Source organism: Corvus hawaiiensis, chromosome 4 (genome assembly GCF_020740725.1).
Source record: "Corvus hawaiiensis isolate bCorHaw1 chromosome 4, bCorHaw1.pri.cur, whole genome shotgun sequence".
Lineage (NCBI taxonomy): Eukaryota > Metazoa > Chordata > Aves > Passeriformes > Corvidae > Corvus > Corvus hawaiiensis.
The window spans coordinates 19,860,466-19,876,520 of NC_063216.1; the positions used below are offsets into that span (position 1 = coordinate 19,860,466).

The 16,055-nt window shown below is 45.0% G+C and overlaps 1 long non-coding RNA gene across 2 annotated transcripts; it reads right to left on the reverse strand.

Moving 5' to 3' along the window:
* Positions 1–1,904: 1,904 nt before the first annotated feature.
* On the reverse strand, positions 1,905–14,113 carry LOC125325555. Of its 2 annotated transcripts, XR_007203385.1 has the most exons (5): positions 11,523–14,113; positions 8,950–9,953; positions 7,224–7,337; positions 3,006–3,099; positions 1,905–2,614 (listed from the first exon to the last, which is right to left on the reverse strand). It is a non-coding gene; the product is annotated as an uncharacterized LOC125325555 (long non-coding RNA). The 2 variants fall into 2 exon arrangements; XR_007203384.1 differs by lacking the exon at positions 11,523–14,113 and having other exon boundaries at positions 8,950–11,096.
* Between the last annotated feature and the right edge of the window lie 1,942 nt (positions 14,114–16,055).

Below are 16,055 nucleotides of genomic sequence, written 5' to 3' on the forward strand. Positions count from 1 at the left end.
GATAACTGGAAAGTTAAAAGAACAATTTTATCAACAACTGGAATTCACCTTTACCTCCTGATTTCAAAAGGCCTGTGCTTAGAAATGGCAAACAAGATCCACATCCATTATGTCCACGAAGCTGCTGATGAGCTCACTAGTTTGCATGACAAAAACCTTCAGTTTCTGATGAAATCCCCCAATTCCCCTCAGAAATATAAGACAGTGGAATTAAACCAAATGCAACAGTCCAGTCCAGGGGCTAATTTACTTTGGGGATTTCCTACAGAAAATATGAAAAGAGCTGAAAGTTCAGATGGCAGAACAGTCTCTCATCCATCCCAGCTGCAGCACACATCACTGGGGCGCTTCTCAGTCCCCCAGAGAAATGTCAAGCAGCAGCAGGGTAATTCAAAACAGCCACCACCAGTGTCAGCCTGCAGGGTGGCAAGGAGGTGGCCGTGCCAGCAGCCACCCCTCACAGAGCCCCCGTGTCTCACCACTCACTGCTGCAGGAACTGGCTCCACAGCCCTGCTGGGACACTGCTGTGTGCCATTACTCAGCTCGCAATGGTCTTCCTCACTGCTGGTGTCATGGTATGGTGGGGATTCAACTTCAGCAGCTGCAATACTCCTGCTTTTCTTGACCTAAGCCCAGGGAAGGTCTGGTCTGGGACAGTGTCACCAGAAGAACTGGCAGACTTCACACAGAAAAACAGGGTGAGAAGTCCCGAGAGCAATCAGGGAACAAAGCAAACTCCATCCCCAGTGTTAGTTATGGGCTTCCCATGATGTTTTCTAGTATCATTTTCCTACATTCCCAGGGTTTCCCACTGGCAGAGACTGCAGAACTCCTCCTCACAGTGTTTCTCAGTGGCTGGGCAGGATGGGGGCCACCAACACTCAGGTGTTTCCAACATTATGACCCCAAACTCAGCTTTGGGCAAGAGTGGGAGACCTCATTCCCAGCAAAATGAACATGACTCAAAGCAGCCATGGTGCCTTGCACCCCTGGCCCCTTTATGGGTCTCCTGAAGTGCTCCCACACCCACAGGGGCCAGGGCGGCACATGGGGAATGGCTGAGTGTAAGGGCTGGCGCCAGGGCAGAACCGAAGGGAGCTGCTTCCAGCTGGCCCATGACTGACCCTCAGGCAAGCACAGGAGAGCTCGCTGTCACCTCAGTCCTAAATTACTTGCTCTTCCCTCACCGTGAGCAAAAACTGAGCAACAGCTGCCTGCAATGGCACCACCACTGCTCCCCAGCAGACCCAGTTTAACATCCAAATACTGCCCTCTACATGGGAGGGCCAGGCACACAGCAGGCTGCTGCACACCTGCGTGGCAGCACCAGAGAGAAATCCACCACAACATCCCGCTGTGAATCCAAGGAAGCTTTCGTACTCAGCCTTCAGGTTTTGGGAGGGAGGTTGTGTGAGCACTTTAAAGTGAGATCTCAGCCCAGCCTGCAGTTCAGGAAGACACTGGCAAAATAACAACTTCACTCTTTCTAGAAGAGCAGGAAATGACTGTGGTTTTGATTTGTGGCACGACTGGACTGCAGTACAGGCTGTGGCATCTACCTGTTCTCATAGAAGGGTTATGTGAAGATGGGTCTCATCATTCTGGCTCCAGGACAAAATCAATAACCAAGGCAAGCTGAGGAAGATCAATGAGTCATTTGCTTCTTCGTTATCCAGGAATATTTTGTTTTCCATCTGAATTAAAGCCCTTATGATTCTTATTGCAAGATAACCAAATGGGACCAGCAGAGAAATTAGGGAACATGATGTAACAGTCCTTTAGGATATGATCTGAAAGCCTTTTCTCGCCACAAAATTCAAAGCAGCCAAACCACAGGACAAAAACAGCTCAGAGTCTATTGTCTATTTTTCTTACACTGACAAAATGCTGATGATCTTCTCTCCATGGAAAAACAACTCCAGAGAGTCACCCCTCAAACATGCTTTTTATGCTCCATTTTCCCCATTTCTATATTCATTTCCCCAAGTATGTCCTAAAAAACATCTACTTGTGTACTGTACTTTACATGGAAGCAATTAGTTTCAGAAATTAACCACAATGCACATTTAAATCTATATTGCACTTGTATCCAAATCATCGCCACACTGCAATGGTTGTATTATTTATTATGATTTAACTGCTACCAGCCTGTTTAGAAGGAAAACAACTCTCAGAGTGGACTCAGCCATTCCATAAGTCATATTTGTAGTTTCCTTCCTGTGAGTGAAACAGCTGCAGTATAGCTGAATGTCAGATATGAGGTTCTTATATGCAACACAGAGTTCAAAAAAGGTGAACCTTGAAGTGTTATTTCCAGGTGAGACATTGTTACCTCTGACATCATCTTTATCAGGATGAATGCATATCCTCCAAGATGTATGCCAGGTAAATCTGGTGCTTCTCAAAAATGACAAAGATGGGAGGATTTCTTTTTCATTATTTACAAAGCAGTTCAAATGTCTGAAATCTCAGGTCTGGTTGGAAGGCAATGGTAGTTGTGGTTTCCCTGAACAAAATCTCCAACAAGAACTTCACTTACAAATGTGCTGTGGTGGTCTGTGCTGGAGGGACAGCATCAATGAGAACAAGTGGCATCTCTAGAAAAGCAGCTTCCTGGGAATCATTAAAAAACATGGGTAAGAAAATGCATAACCAAAGTAACAAATATCCATTACCAGCATTTTGGCAGCCAACTCCTCAACAAGCACCTTCTTCTCCTTCCTTCCCAGGTAGCTCCCTTGCCAAGTGTTTCTGCTTGAGTTTGTTTTAAGGTATCAACACATGGGGCTGATCTAGCAGCTTTCATCATTGATTTTTGTTGCTTTACTGCTTATAAAAAATCTAAATAGGTAGGATCAAACCCACAGAGTAGGAAGCACAGCATTTTCCCTGCACCCTGGAAACCTCCCCAAGAATTCTGATGCAGACACAGTCCATGTCCTTGTACCCTTTCCATACACTCCCATGAGCCTCACAGAGATCCTTCAGCTGAAATTCTGCTTACAGGCAGCAGGCATATCAGATGGATTCGTACTGCGGAACAGGAGACACTCATTCACCTCCAGCCCGGGCTTCTCTTTTCCATGTACTCTTTCTACCTACAGGAAAATGTTGTGCTTCAGATATACTTAAAAGAAACTTTGCTAGGATAACAGAACCTAATGCAGAAATACAAGATTGTCTTGATGTGGAAGAAGAGAATTTAAAAAATATGCTAGATGCAAGTCACATCTCATCCAGGGATAAAGAAACTAGATCACGGTCAAACATTGCTCTCTCATGCTCTTCTGCAGCCCTGAACTCTAAGTAACAATAGAAATAACACTCTATGTTTTGGCCTCAGACCACAGTTTTTCTGACAAAACACTGGCCAACAAGCAGACCACATTTTCTGAAAATCCAGTATACATGTCCTCAGAGAAGAACTGAAGGGGTCATTTGTTTGGATGTATTGAAACATTTTCAGTTCCTCTCTCTATGAGAGGGGTAAAATTCATTTAACCAGTTATACCTATCCCATCACTGGCCTTTAAATCAAACCTGTCTCCTAATTTCTCATACTCTGTTCAACTGTGATCAGGTTTGACACAAGAAAATGTATAAAACTACACATTATACCTACAAAACAAAGAATCAATCCACCAGGGTTTTGACTAAATGCTTTTTCTGAATTTGTAGAAAATGCTCATGCCAACTGGAACCACTTCTTTTTTTTCCAGGAACATTCTGTTTTGGTGCTGTTTTTCCTTGGAAAACTTCAGATCTGGACTGGCATCTCTGGTTACTACCCTTGAGCCCAAGTGATCCTATCCTGTTCTCTCTCCATTTGTGAAATGGTAGTGGGAGGCACCCAAAACAGGGAACTTCAGGTTCCGTTCAAGGATGGGATTAAATGTAGGTCTTCCATACCCTGGGGAAACAGTCCACTCACTCCTCTGGCTGTGGTTAATCAACCTCTCAGATTTCAGGAAAAAAAAAATTCTGGCCTTCTCCATTGTGAATGAGAGCATTACAGTTGCAAGAAGCCAAACAGTAAAGAAAACATTCCCCCAACTCATGTTGTTCTACCAACAGGGAGGGTATGTACAACTTAAAGTGGTTTGCTGTTTTTTTTCCTAAAAAAGGTCATAGAATCTGATAGTTTTAAAAATGTCTTATATAAAATCAGACTTACAAAACAAAATTTGAATGCATCCCAAGTATAAACCCCAGGTTTATAATAGCCATCATTATAATAAATATCTTTTCAGTTGCTGGGCTTTCCTAATTAAAACATAAATTTTCTATAAACCCAGATCTAATTCCACAGGGCCCCAACCCCTTTTCCTCATTTCCCCTCCCACTTTTGGATTTGGTTATTTTTCCATCATAAATCAGAGAATCGGAGTGGTCGGCTCCTGAGGAATGCGCCTGGGATCTGGGGCTGCGCGGAAGAGGGTTTGCCTTCTGCCAAGGGGGAACCACCCACACACTGCAAGAACGGGATGGGGACCCAGCCAGTATCTGAATTGCTCCACTGCCACCCAGGGGAATGAAGTAAAGTGGATACAAACAGCTGGAAATGTTGCCAAAGTGTCAGGCTTCGAGTCCTCCAGACCCTGTGGATTCTGCGATCCTTGTCTGCTGAAGTAGGTTTTCAATTTGCCTCTATTTGCTACTGGCTGGAAAAAAAGTTCATGCAAAGCAGACCAAGGGGTTACAACACTTTTGGTTACACCTCCCTGGTCACTCCCAAAGGACCTCACCAACACCCACTGGGGGTGCCATCATGGCCTGGGATTTTTCAGAGCCCTCTCTCACTTGTTCATGGTCCTTCCCTCACACTCCCTCCTGTCCCAGCATGCTCTAAAGTCCTCCCCTGAGAGCTTGTCCATTAATACAAAGGAACTATTGGACTCAGAGGAGCACATTTCTTCTACACAGAGAACATCTGCAATCCTAAGCAAGCTGAAGCAAAGCACTGGGATTTCAGAACAGGTGTCCAACTGGAAAAGAGAAGGTGAAACTGTTGTTCTATATCAAGTGCACATTTATCTTCCTTGTGCACTGATTCATCCTCACAGACAAGCCCTGGTGTTTCTGTAGTGAGTCATCAAAGCAACTTTATTTATAATCACTCTGCCTGATGTTTCAAAAACACACAAGACCTAACCTAATTATAGCAATACTAAATGAGTTGATGGTCTCCCAAAGCTCATGCTTTGATTTGAAATTCAAGAGCATGACAGATTTTTAGAGAAACAGTCCCGTGAATAGTGAGCGCTGAGGCTCAACCTCCAGATCAGATCATCGGCTGTCATTTAGGTCAAACTAAAGGCACAAGGGATAAACCAACATTTCTGTGCACTGGCCATTTTGATACACAGTACCGTGGTGTGAATGGACAAAACTGTGTCCCCTACAAAGCTCTTCTGCTCAGCCATCCTTGTCCCTCTTGTAGCTGCACATTTTGGAGTAACACGTTTGCAAACGAATAAAACCAATTCCTGGACTCAGGCATGTATTTTAGATTTACCTGATGCAAGCTGTTACAGACTACAACCTTTCCCAATCTGATGAGAAGGTGTGAAGAGATATTTATTTACCTCATATCCTATTTCAGGCAGTGCTGGATGGTCCCAGTCTGAAGGAAAAATGATGTATGTGAAGGAGCATCTGATTGACTGTTTGAAACAATTTTGACCAAGATTAACAAACACAAGGGATTTATTTCCACAAGAGAGTCTCCTGGTCATGTTTCAGGGACTGCCTCAGAAAACTTCTGTCTTTGTATTCTATATAAATTGCTCTCTCTTACTAATGCAAGCTGGAAGCAAATGTCCATTGTTATAGTGAAGCTCTGAAGCAAGATGCACCACACTGGCCTTTCAGCAAAATGTTAGCTTCTCCTTCCTTGGCCACATGCCTATAAATATGCCTAATAATATCATAACCTAGACCTGTCTAAAGAAATTACCAACAGCTCTTCAACCATGATCCCTGCATTACATCTCCTTACCACAACCAGGCCATACCAGCCTCTTCGGGCCAAAAAAAAAAAAAAAATTATTGTGGTACAAATTGTTCACACAATGTGTGTTGAGACCCTAAGAAATTATTAAAACTATCCCTTTCCTGAACTGGGAGAGGAATCAGAGCAGGAAAAGATCACCTAAACCACAACAGATTACCAACATCTGCTTTTGCTCCCACCAGAACATTCATTTTCTTCTCTTTTATTTTTCTTGACTGTTATAAGACTCCACGCATCCCTGTTCCAGCAACACTGCACAAATTCCCTCTAACTGATATCTCTGCTTTTCCAGTCCCACTCTTCCTCCTGCTCTAGGCTACAGCATCCAGGATGTCAGCCTTATTTCCCCATCTTCCCAGCTCGCTAGCAGGCTGTGTGGCAAACCAAAATTGTGTCTTCTCCAGGCTCTATGGCTATGCATGCCTCAGTTGGACCTGCTCTTCCACCTTGTCACCATACCAGCCTTAATAGAAGAATATAAAACACAACTGTAGAAATCCCATTATGGTGTTTTTCCATCTCCATCAAACTTTTTTGAACAACCCCAGCCATGTAACTTGTCATCAGCAGAAAGTGGGAAGCTGTCCTGGCAGTCCCCAGGCCGCTGGGATGTCTCCTCAGTGCACTCCCCTTCGCAGCATGCCTGCCACAGTGACAGCCTGCCAACGCTGTCAAACCCACCACCCAGCCTACCTGCACCCAGTCTACATCAGCAGATCAATGAGTCACTCTGAAGCAGGAGAGGACTCAATAAACAGACATTATTTTCCACAGTCAAGAAAATAATGAGCATAACACCCCATACCTTTTCTTGTTCTTTTACTTACTGCCACTTACTGCAGTGCTAGGACTTCTGCAGATTTTTATCACAGAATGAGGATTCAGGTGTCTCTGGACCATTTTTTGAAAGAGAAGATAAATGCACTATGAATGAGAAAGGAGGTTTTTGTTTCCTGGGAATGCTGCCCAGGAGAGCAGATGTCACTGTGAAACACAGTGGGATTAGCCTCGTGTGCTGCTCCTACATCCAGCCCCTCCTCTGCTCTCTGCTGCTTCTGCTTCAGGCATTTTGCCGTCGGTAAGGAGGTATCTGTGCAGCCTTTTCATGCTGTAGTGATTGCCTGAGGAGCTGAGTATCCCAACTTCATGTTTTCTTCCCTTCACACAGAATCTGTCACCAAAGCCACCAAGCCTTACAGAGTTGCTGACCTGACTTCCAACCAGCACAAGCTCTTCTTGTGGTGTTGAAAGAAGAGACCATCTCCTCTCTGATCTTGTGATGATAAGCACAGGGAAAACACTCACAGTCACCTGAAGTGCTGCCTGTGAAAGATATGGGGAGGTTTATGGACATCTTTTTAACTTTGCCTCACTCCAAGTGGTGATACAGAGCAAACATTTTGATCCATTTATAGTGGTGTGATGCCTATTACAAAACCAGGCCTCTCTGAACTGCAGAGTCCTTCTCCAGGCCTCTAGACTCTGCCTTACTCACACTACATCTTTTCTGTTTTCCACTGATGTGACATAGCACCTCATATTTCAATCCCCATCCCAGGTGCTCTCATTGTGCTGCTGCTTGCCAGAGCTGCTCAGGAAAATTCCTGCCTCTCCTCACAACCTGGCAGCTGGTGCTGCCCACCAGACAGCAGCATCAGATGATGCTTCAGAGGCTGGGGAAGCCCAGAGCCTGCAGAGGCCTCAGGAGCCTGGCAGCCTCTCCGGCGAATGCCAGATCCACCAGCTCCCATGCAGTGACGTGCCTGGATTATGCTGGATGACTCAGGCTCAGCTGTGTCACCAGGGAAGATGAAAGGAGAAGAATACACACTCACTCACAAAAGCACAGTAATGGAGCGGAGCTATGGGAAGATACAAGCCAGAAGGAGCTGCCAAGGCAGTGCTTGGCCACTGTCTGAGCACTGATTCCCTGGTCTGCTTACAGCTCACTTGCCCTGAATAAACTTCTTTTTCCAGCTGCTGAACAAGGCCACCAAAGAAGCCATGCACTTCTTCCAGCCCCAGACCTGAGGAGACATCCTACCTACCTCTTGCTCCCTTGGATTAGCTTTGGAAGGTACTATAGGGCAATGCACACCACCTCCTCTAGACATGAATGAGGTACATGCTTTTTAACATTTTAATCGAGGCTCCCTTCCACAGCTTACAGCCTCCTTTAAATATAAGATATCATGAGCGACCATCACTGCACACAATTTATTTTTAAGCTCTGCCCAGGATGCATATGTACCAGAGAAACTCAAATACAGTTCATCATTGGCTTAAGCTATTATGCCCCTGACCTTTTTCCTTCCCTGTTCCTCTCCCCGAAGGCAATGGTCACAGCAGTTTGGGGTGGGGGGTAGGGGAGAGGGCTTCTGCTTGGGATAGTCACACCCAAGGAAAAGCAGAGTCACCAGCATGTCATGCTCACTGTGCACCAGGATAAAATGAATTCATATAGGAAGTCAAATTACAATGCACGCAACAACCACCCACAATGTGTGTGCACAAGAGGGACACCACATCGATCATGAATTATCCAGTATCATACTCTTCAACATACTTGTATCCTTATTTCAGCCCTTTATTTCCTAATGGCAAATATATAAGGAAGGTTCCCATATTTACAATCTTAGCTCAGTATATCATAATATCAAGGGGACAGAGACACTACTTTAAAAAGTCTCTACTCAGACCAGAGCCACCAATTTTGATTAGTTCACGAAAACTGCTTCCATTCTCTTTATTTTATGTTTCACTTCCTTCCCCTTCTCCTCTTCCAGTGTTAATAGAGGCTGCCCGTACTCCATGAAATGTTCCCTCACTGCTTTCACATTCAAGCAGAAAAGGATTTTCAATGGCATTTTGGAAAAGAAGCTGCATGGCAGTTGTCCCATAAGTATGTCAAGAGGTAAGTACACAGATTTTTTACCTTTGAAGTCTAGCACGTATTTCTGTGAAGCAACTTGAAATTCAAAAGTGCACAGGTGAATCTGAAAGCATGGCACCACATCTGCAGAAGTTATAGGGACAGCACCTTGTTCTGGACAAAGCAGAGAGATATTTGTTAGCAATTGGCAGTGTGTCACAGACAGGTTGGATTTAGCATCTATACAAGTTATGGGGAAAGGCCAGTGATCTAAACCTGTCAGATCATGGACTCATGTCTGAGCTGCATCAGGGTCTCTCTGATGTGTTTCCTGGAATTGTAGAATCACAGAATAGTTTGGGTTGGAAGGGACCTTAAAGATCATCTAGTTCTAACCCTCCTGCCATGGACAGGAACACCTTCCACAGACTGCCCAAAGCTCTGTTCAATCTGGCCTTGAACACTTCCAGGGATGGAGCATCCACAGTTTCCCTGGGCATCCTATTCCAGTGCCTCCCCACCCTCACAGTAAAGAATCTCTTCCTAATATCTCATTTAAGCTTACCCTCTTTCAGTTTAAAGCTGCCACCCCTTGTCCTGTCACTGCACACCCTTTGCCAGTCCCTGGAGCACAGCAGGTTGGAGGGTCTCTCTTATGCCCATCTCTTCTCTCTGTGTCCCCCACTAAGGACTGCTGGCGACTGCAGTGCCATCTGATTACGCGTGCATGTCACCTCCCTTCACCGCCCTTGTGCAGTGCCACCCTCCTTGCTCCCTGATGCCCTTCACCCTCCTCTGACTGCCCTCAGAGGCAGAGTAGAGGCTCCTCAGAAGAAGAAGGTGCAAATCCAGGCTCTGGAGTTATTTCCAAGTGAGTTTATAGATGGGGATGGCTCCAGATTTGATGGTTTTGATGGGAAAAGCAGGTGATTTTCTGGGATTTGTTTTTCAGCAGAAGTATGCAGGAAGTGAGCTCTTCTCACATACCAGAACTTTCACATTAAAATGAGTTTTCAACAAATTCCCAAGCCATCTGTAAAGGCAGCCTGTTTTCAGAGCTGAGTTTCCTGGGAGCATTGAGGAAAATGAGAAAAAAATGCAAAAACGTGTGAAGTGATGAAGAAAGCACTGGGAGAATATCTGCATCCCTTTTATTAAACAAAGCTAGCAGGTGCTAAGTTCAAAGCAAGACAAAGGAGAGCCTCCCTCAAGCAATATCCCATTCAGCTGTGGGAATATTTGCTACAAGATGTTGTGGAAGCTAAAATTTTCTACAGATTTAAGAAATTATGGAATAATTACTGAAAGAAAAACACATCCAGGGTTATTACATATATAGATACCAACTCTGGTGCAGGAGATCTCCAAGCCAAAATTTGCTGAAGGCAGGCAGAGCAGTTTGGAAAAGTATCGCTACAAGTCTGCCTTGAGTTTCTAATTTTGTTTGGGGATCTTTGTCATCCAGTGATAGGGGCGGGCTCTGGTACACCTCTTGTCCTGATATGATACAGTCTGTCCTACACTTTGGGGTAAGAAGAGCAGGAAGGGAGAGACTGGTGTTGGGTGCTGGGCATGAGAGGGAAATGTTCACTTGCTTTCCATATTCAGCCCAGTGGTTGTGCCCATCCAGCACCATCGGGTAGCTTTCCCTCCTGCCCACGGAGCGGGCGTCAGTGATGGACAGATAGTGCAGGACGATGAACACGGGCAATGACTGAGGTTCTGGCAGTGCCAAAAGCATTTGCAGTAACTCTGCAGCCCTCCGGTGCACTCTGCAGCACTCCCTGCCTCTCACATCCTCATCAAGCTCTGCCTGATGTGGGTCCCACTCCGCACTAATCAGTACCTCGTGCTCAAGAGCCACGATGAAACCGTGACTTTCTGGGGAGGGGGCACTGACCTGGCTGCGGTGCAGACGCCCATGAAGGACAGGACCCTGCAAACCCTGCCCTGCTGTCAGTCAGCGCTGGGCGAGTGCGGTGCCGCCCCGCTCGCCCTCAGGCGCGCCCGCCCCAGGGCTCCGGAGCTGGGCTGGCTCCTCCGGGCGGGGGCTCCTGGATCGGGCGGGCACCGCCACCTAGGGACAGGAACTGGGCTCTGGCAGGGGCTGCGGCAACGCAGGGAAATTCGGGTCACCTTCTTTTTGGGGTATGCTTAGTCTGTATTGCCCTTTTATCCTGTTCCATCTCCACTTTCAGTGTCACTCGCAATGACTCTGAACGTACAGCTGTCTGACAGCTGAAGAACAGATCGTTTTGCCCTGTTTCAAGGAGCACTTCGCTTCTTGGAGATATCCAGACCAAAAGATCAAGAGACCTGGCACAGTCAGTCCTGCAGCCATGTTCAGGGGCTTCCCAAAACTACCCTCAGCTCTCATTCCTTTCATCTCCTTCTGCTTGGGCTGTTATCCTTCCTTGCACCAATATCTGCACTTGTCCTTGTGCCTGCTCAGAGGAGAATCCCCTTCTTCCCACACTCTCCTCCATGCTGCTGTAGCATTGACTACTTAAAATCAATAAAGAGATTCTCACTCCTCTTGTGTCCCGGCCTGCAAGCCTTGCCCCTACAAGACACGCTGCGTTGCAGCACCAGTCACATCCCACCTGCATTGGACATCAAGCAAACAGATATTTCACCTTTGAAGTTGATCTCATACTGCCAATAACCTGCTTGAAACTGGAGAGTGCCAGTCTGGTCAGCCTGAATTGTCTTCTCTGACTGTGCAGAGGTTAAAGCAAGAGCACAGTTATTTGGAGACTAGAAAAAAAAGAGAGGAATTATCCATCATTTAAAAAAAAAAAAAAAAAGGCTTAAAGGACTTGCAGAACAGCATTTTACTTGCTAACCAGAGGTAATTGCCTACAACTTGGAGTTTCCCAGTGCATTCCAGCTGAACCCCACCTCCCACCAGAAGCTGTTTCCTGGACCCTGCTCCCTCCTCACCACAGCACACACAGTTGAGGACTGGTGCATCCCCAGAGTCCCATCCATCTCGGCAGTCTGTGGTGCTTGCTGCCTTCTCCTCAGCTCTTCCACACCAGAAAAGAGAACATGACCACAGCTCTCAAAAAGGTCTCAAAATGGTCAAATTGTCAGCATGTAGGAGAGCTTTCTGGCACTGTCTTCTGCTGTAAGTTGTTAGGAATCCCAATAGAAAAGAGCACTCTCCTCACAGATGCACACACAACATATATTAAAAAAAATCAGATTAAAGCAGTTTTGAAAGGCTCTGGTTTGGTTAAGAAAATAAACAACATTCAGACATCAGCCTCTGATGGTCCTCTCATGAGTGATATAAGTAAAATTATGAGATGCCACTGAATACATCAAAATGCATGTGGGGAGACACTGAGGCAAGGCACAAGACATGCAGTGAGAACACGGACAGGGAGGGAGAAGAAAAAGATTATCAGTTTCTGGCAGTTTGCTTAACAGCAGTCTTGAGAGGGAAACCCAAACTCTGCAGGAATTCCTGGACTATTGTCATCATTTCACAGCCCAGAAAATTGTCCAGCTTCCAAATCCTCAGGGAAGAAAACAAGTCCTAAAAGGTTTGGATTTTCGTTTTGCCTGTGCTCAAACCCAGGCATGCCATTTTCTGCCCTCTGAGTGTGCCAGCCCACAGAATATGCACTGAGCAGACACCTGAGCCTGGTTAGATAACAATAGTATTATTTGGTTGTTAACCATATTTCACCTGTAGAAGTCAATACTTCTGAATTTGCCTGAGTTCCCCAACAAAACCTCCACAGGTGCAGGAATAGATCACCTGGCTACCCAGTCCATGTCCCTCGTGCCACTGCAAGGAGCTGCTTCTCTTTATGAACAACAGCTTTCACAATCATCTTGAGTTCACAGTCATTAGAGGATTATGTTAATTTTTATGTTGGTTGATGGCATTTAGTAGAGAAGAGTCCTGCAAGTTTTCTTCCCAATTATGAAAAGAAGCTTTAGCATTACTTATGAGCCTCATTAATTATGTTTCAGCTCAGGAAACTGCCTAGATGCCACATGTTAACAGGAACAAGTAGAACTCAAAGTTGAGGGGGAAAAAAAGAAAACTAATCCAAAGGTCGATCTGGGAAGGAAAAGAAAAACCATTGAGCAGGACACATCATGGAGTTACTCAGACTGTGCAGATATAGCAGCAGGTGGAGGAGATCCGTATAGGAAAACTATTTTGATAGCATTGTCACAGAGTTTAGGTTTAGTTAGTAGCCCACAACTTTGTGCAGTGAAACTAATCACATTTCTGACTAAGGAAATGTACAGAGGACATTCTGTTAGTAAGGAATTTGACTTGTTCAGTGAAAAAAATCCAACCAAACCAAACCAACCAACCAATCAAAAAAACCCACAAAACAAACAAATAAACACAAAAATGGGTTTTTTTAAGACATTAGGATAGATGTGAGGACCTTCAGTCAAATAAGTTACGTGAAGGCACAGGTTTTGTCATTGCTAAAATGAGATCAGTTTGTATGAGGATCAAACAGGAAAAAGGATAGGAAAAAAGACTCTTAGAAGAACTTGCTTGAGCTGAGAGACAAAATGAAGGTCAGCTGGCCTTCAGGACAACAGAATGGATCACAGCTTGAGATGGATGCTACAGAACATAGTAAAAAAGCCCCATAAACCTACAGGAATTTTTAACAGAAAAACAAATTGGAAGTTGCAAAAGTCTATCTGCAAAATGCACTCAGAAAGAGCCTGCAAGAAGGAAGAATGAAAAGGTGCACAAATTGTTTAAGCAGAGACCAATGTGACTTCCAACACCTCCTTTGGACTTAGTCAATGGAAAATGATACTGAAAAAAAAATACAGGTAAGGAGACCAAAGCTGAAGATACAGACCAAGAAAAATTATTTACAGAACACACATTGAAATAAAACTTCTCCTTGGGAGTGGGTAAAGACAAAGCTCCCCACAATGGTGGGGATATCATGTGTAGACATTTCCCAAGCATTTCTAAGCTGAACACGGGCACACCAATTAATGGGCCCTCTGACATCGCTGTAAACCATCTGGAAGGAAAATCTAAACTTATTAAGAACAGATGGATAGGAACCAGGTCAGCCTTCCCTATTGCTCCTATTTGTAAGCTTGATGTAAAAGCAACCTTGTAAAGATGGTTTGAGTTGCTCTGGGAAATAATGCCTAGGACTCAACATGCCAGACAACAGGCACTGAAAAAGAACAGGAGCAAATAGAAAAAGTTACTGCCTGAGACCTGTCTCCTGCAAGCCCCTAACTAAAGACCCCTACCCTTCCCCAAACCCTCAACCTCCATCATTACCACAGTGATCTGGGATCATTATTCCCTCAATCTAGAAACAGCCTTGTTAAATAATGCAATTGTTGAGCATGTCATGCCAAGAACAATATCTGTGTTTTCTTCACCTGGCACCCATACAGTGGTCATGCCAGGTTATGGGGCTCAGGTTGATTTTTAACAGTTTGAACATTTTGGAAAATAATATGTCATTCAGCATGTTCAATCAAGCATTAGGTTTCTGCTGTTTAATCATCCTGTAATAAATTCTGTCAAAATTGTTAAAAAGGTTTCTTAAAAATGCTGAGAAGTCAAACTTAGCACCACTAAATGAAAAGAAAGCCTGAAAACTTGCTAAGGTGTTACTTAATAGAAAGCCTAGACCAGTTGCATGAATATAAAACCAACTGTGTTAAAGCTGGGGATGCTGTGAAGCCCTAAGAGAACCACAATAAAATCAATTAGAAATACATGATGATGAAAAGATCACTTAAGCTAACATCCTTGCAGAAAAAGACAGTACTTTTGAACAGGTAGAAAAAACACATTCTTTATATGAGTACAAAATGCATCAACTGATCCTCCTGAATTGTTGCTGGTTCCTCAAAAGCAATTGCTAAAGAAATTACTGGAGAAGCTGCTGATGCCTACAGCAGCCTGTCCAGGAGATGACAAAGAGAGTCTGCTGCTGCAGAACAAGCCCACTCCAGCACCTGCCCATCCCATGGCAGTCTGGCTAAAACACGAAGCAGCAAACCCCTCAGAAATCAGTTTGGCTACTCACAGTGTTCCTCAGGCCAGACCTTTTCCAGCACCATCTTGGTGACTCTGAAACTGTCAGTCATATGCATGACTCAGAAACAATTACACCCTTTCTCAACAGATCTTAATTTTTTTCAGGAAAAAAAAAGTGAATGAAAAGCCAATAGATCCACGCTTGGTGCCTGCCAACTATTGGACATGTTGCTGATGGTTTGCAAGCATTTCTCATCTAAAAGGGTGCTGAGAAATGCTTTCTGCTCAGTACTTTGAAGGCACCCAGGTACTCCAGAGGCAGCCAGAGGTTCAGGTTCAGAAGAAGCTTTAGCAAATTTATGATACTGAACAAAAGTCCAGATTAAGTTGTTATTCATTTTTACTAGCAGCTTCTGCTCCCAGTACCTCACTGTTTGAAATATTCCCGAGTCTATTGGCTTTAGATTCCCAGATCTGCTTGGGCTAGAGGTTCAGGATCATCTTATGCCAGTTAAAAATCATGCTGCAGCCTGCTCAGCTCTTTGTTGGTGTCGACACAAGCAGCCCTGGAAACCGCTCACGCTGAACACCATATTTTGGGTTTGGGTTTTGTGGGGGTTTTGGCTAGGTCAGTTTTCAAGCAGGTGAATGCTCTGCCTCTGCCCCCCCCCCATCCAGCCATGGCAAGGGGGAAACAGCAGCAGCACCCCACTGGATGCAGGGCTGCTCCTTTGGGCAGTGGCACAAAGGGAGAGTTGCAGAGAGTGACCCTGAAAGAGCATGGGCTCCTCAAGGAGAACTTCCATGGCAGATCTGGTACTCCAGCACCTGCAGAACCCACAGCAGTCCCACACCATTGCACAGTTACAGCCACTCACATCAGACCCTGCCTGATCTTCTCAGTACAACACCCTAATAGCACCTAATTCTGGAGGCAGCTGGAGGCTGAGAGAAACTCTCCCTGCAGTCAGAAATAGTTTAGACTTACTGGAAAACCAAATTTTCTTCCAAACTGTGCATGTTCGCACCTGTCCTCTGTTCTCTGCCTGGCCTCCTCTTTTTCACATCAACAACCCCCCCCTTTTCCAGTGCCTGGCCTGCTTCTCAGCAGGCTCTTCCTTACCTTCTCCTGGCTCTGATGAATTTGGCAATCATACTCTGA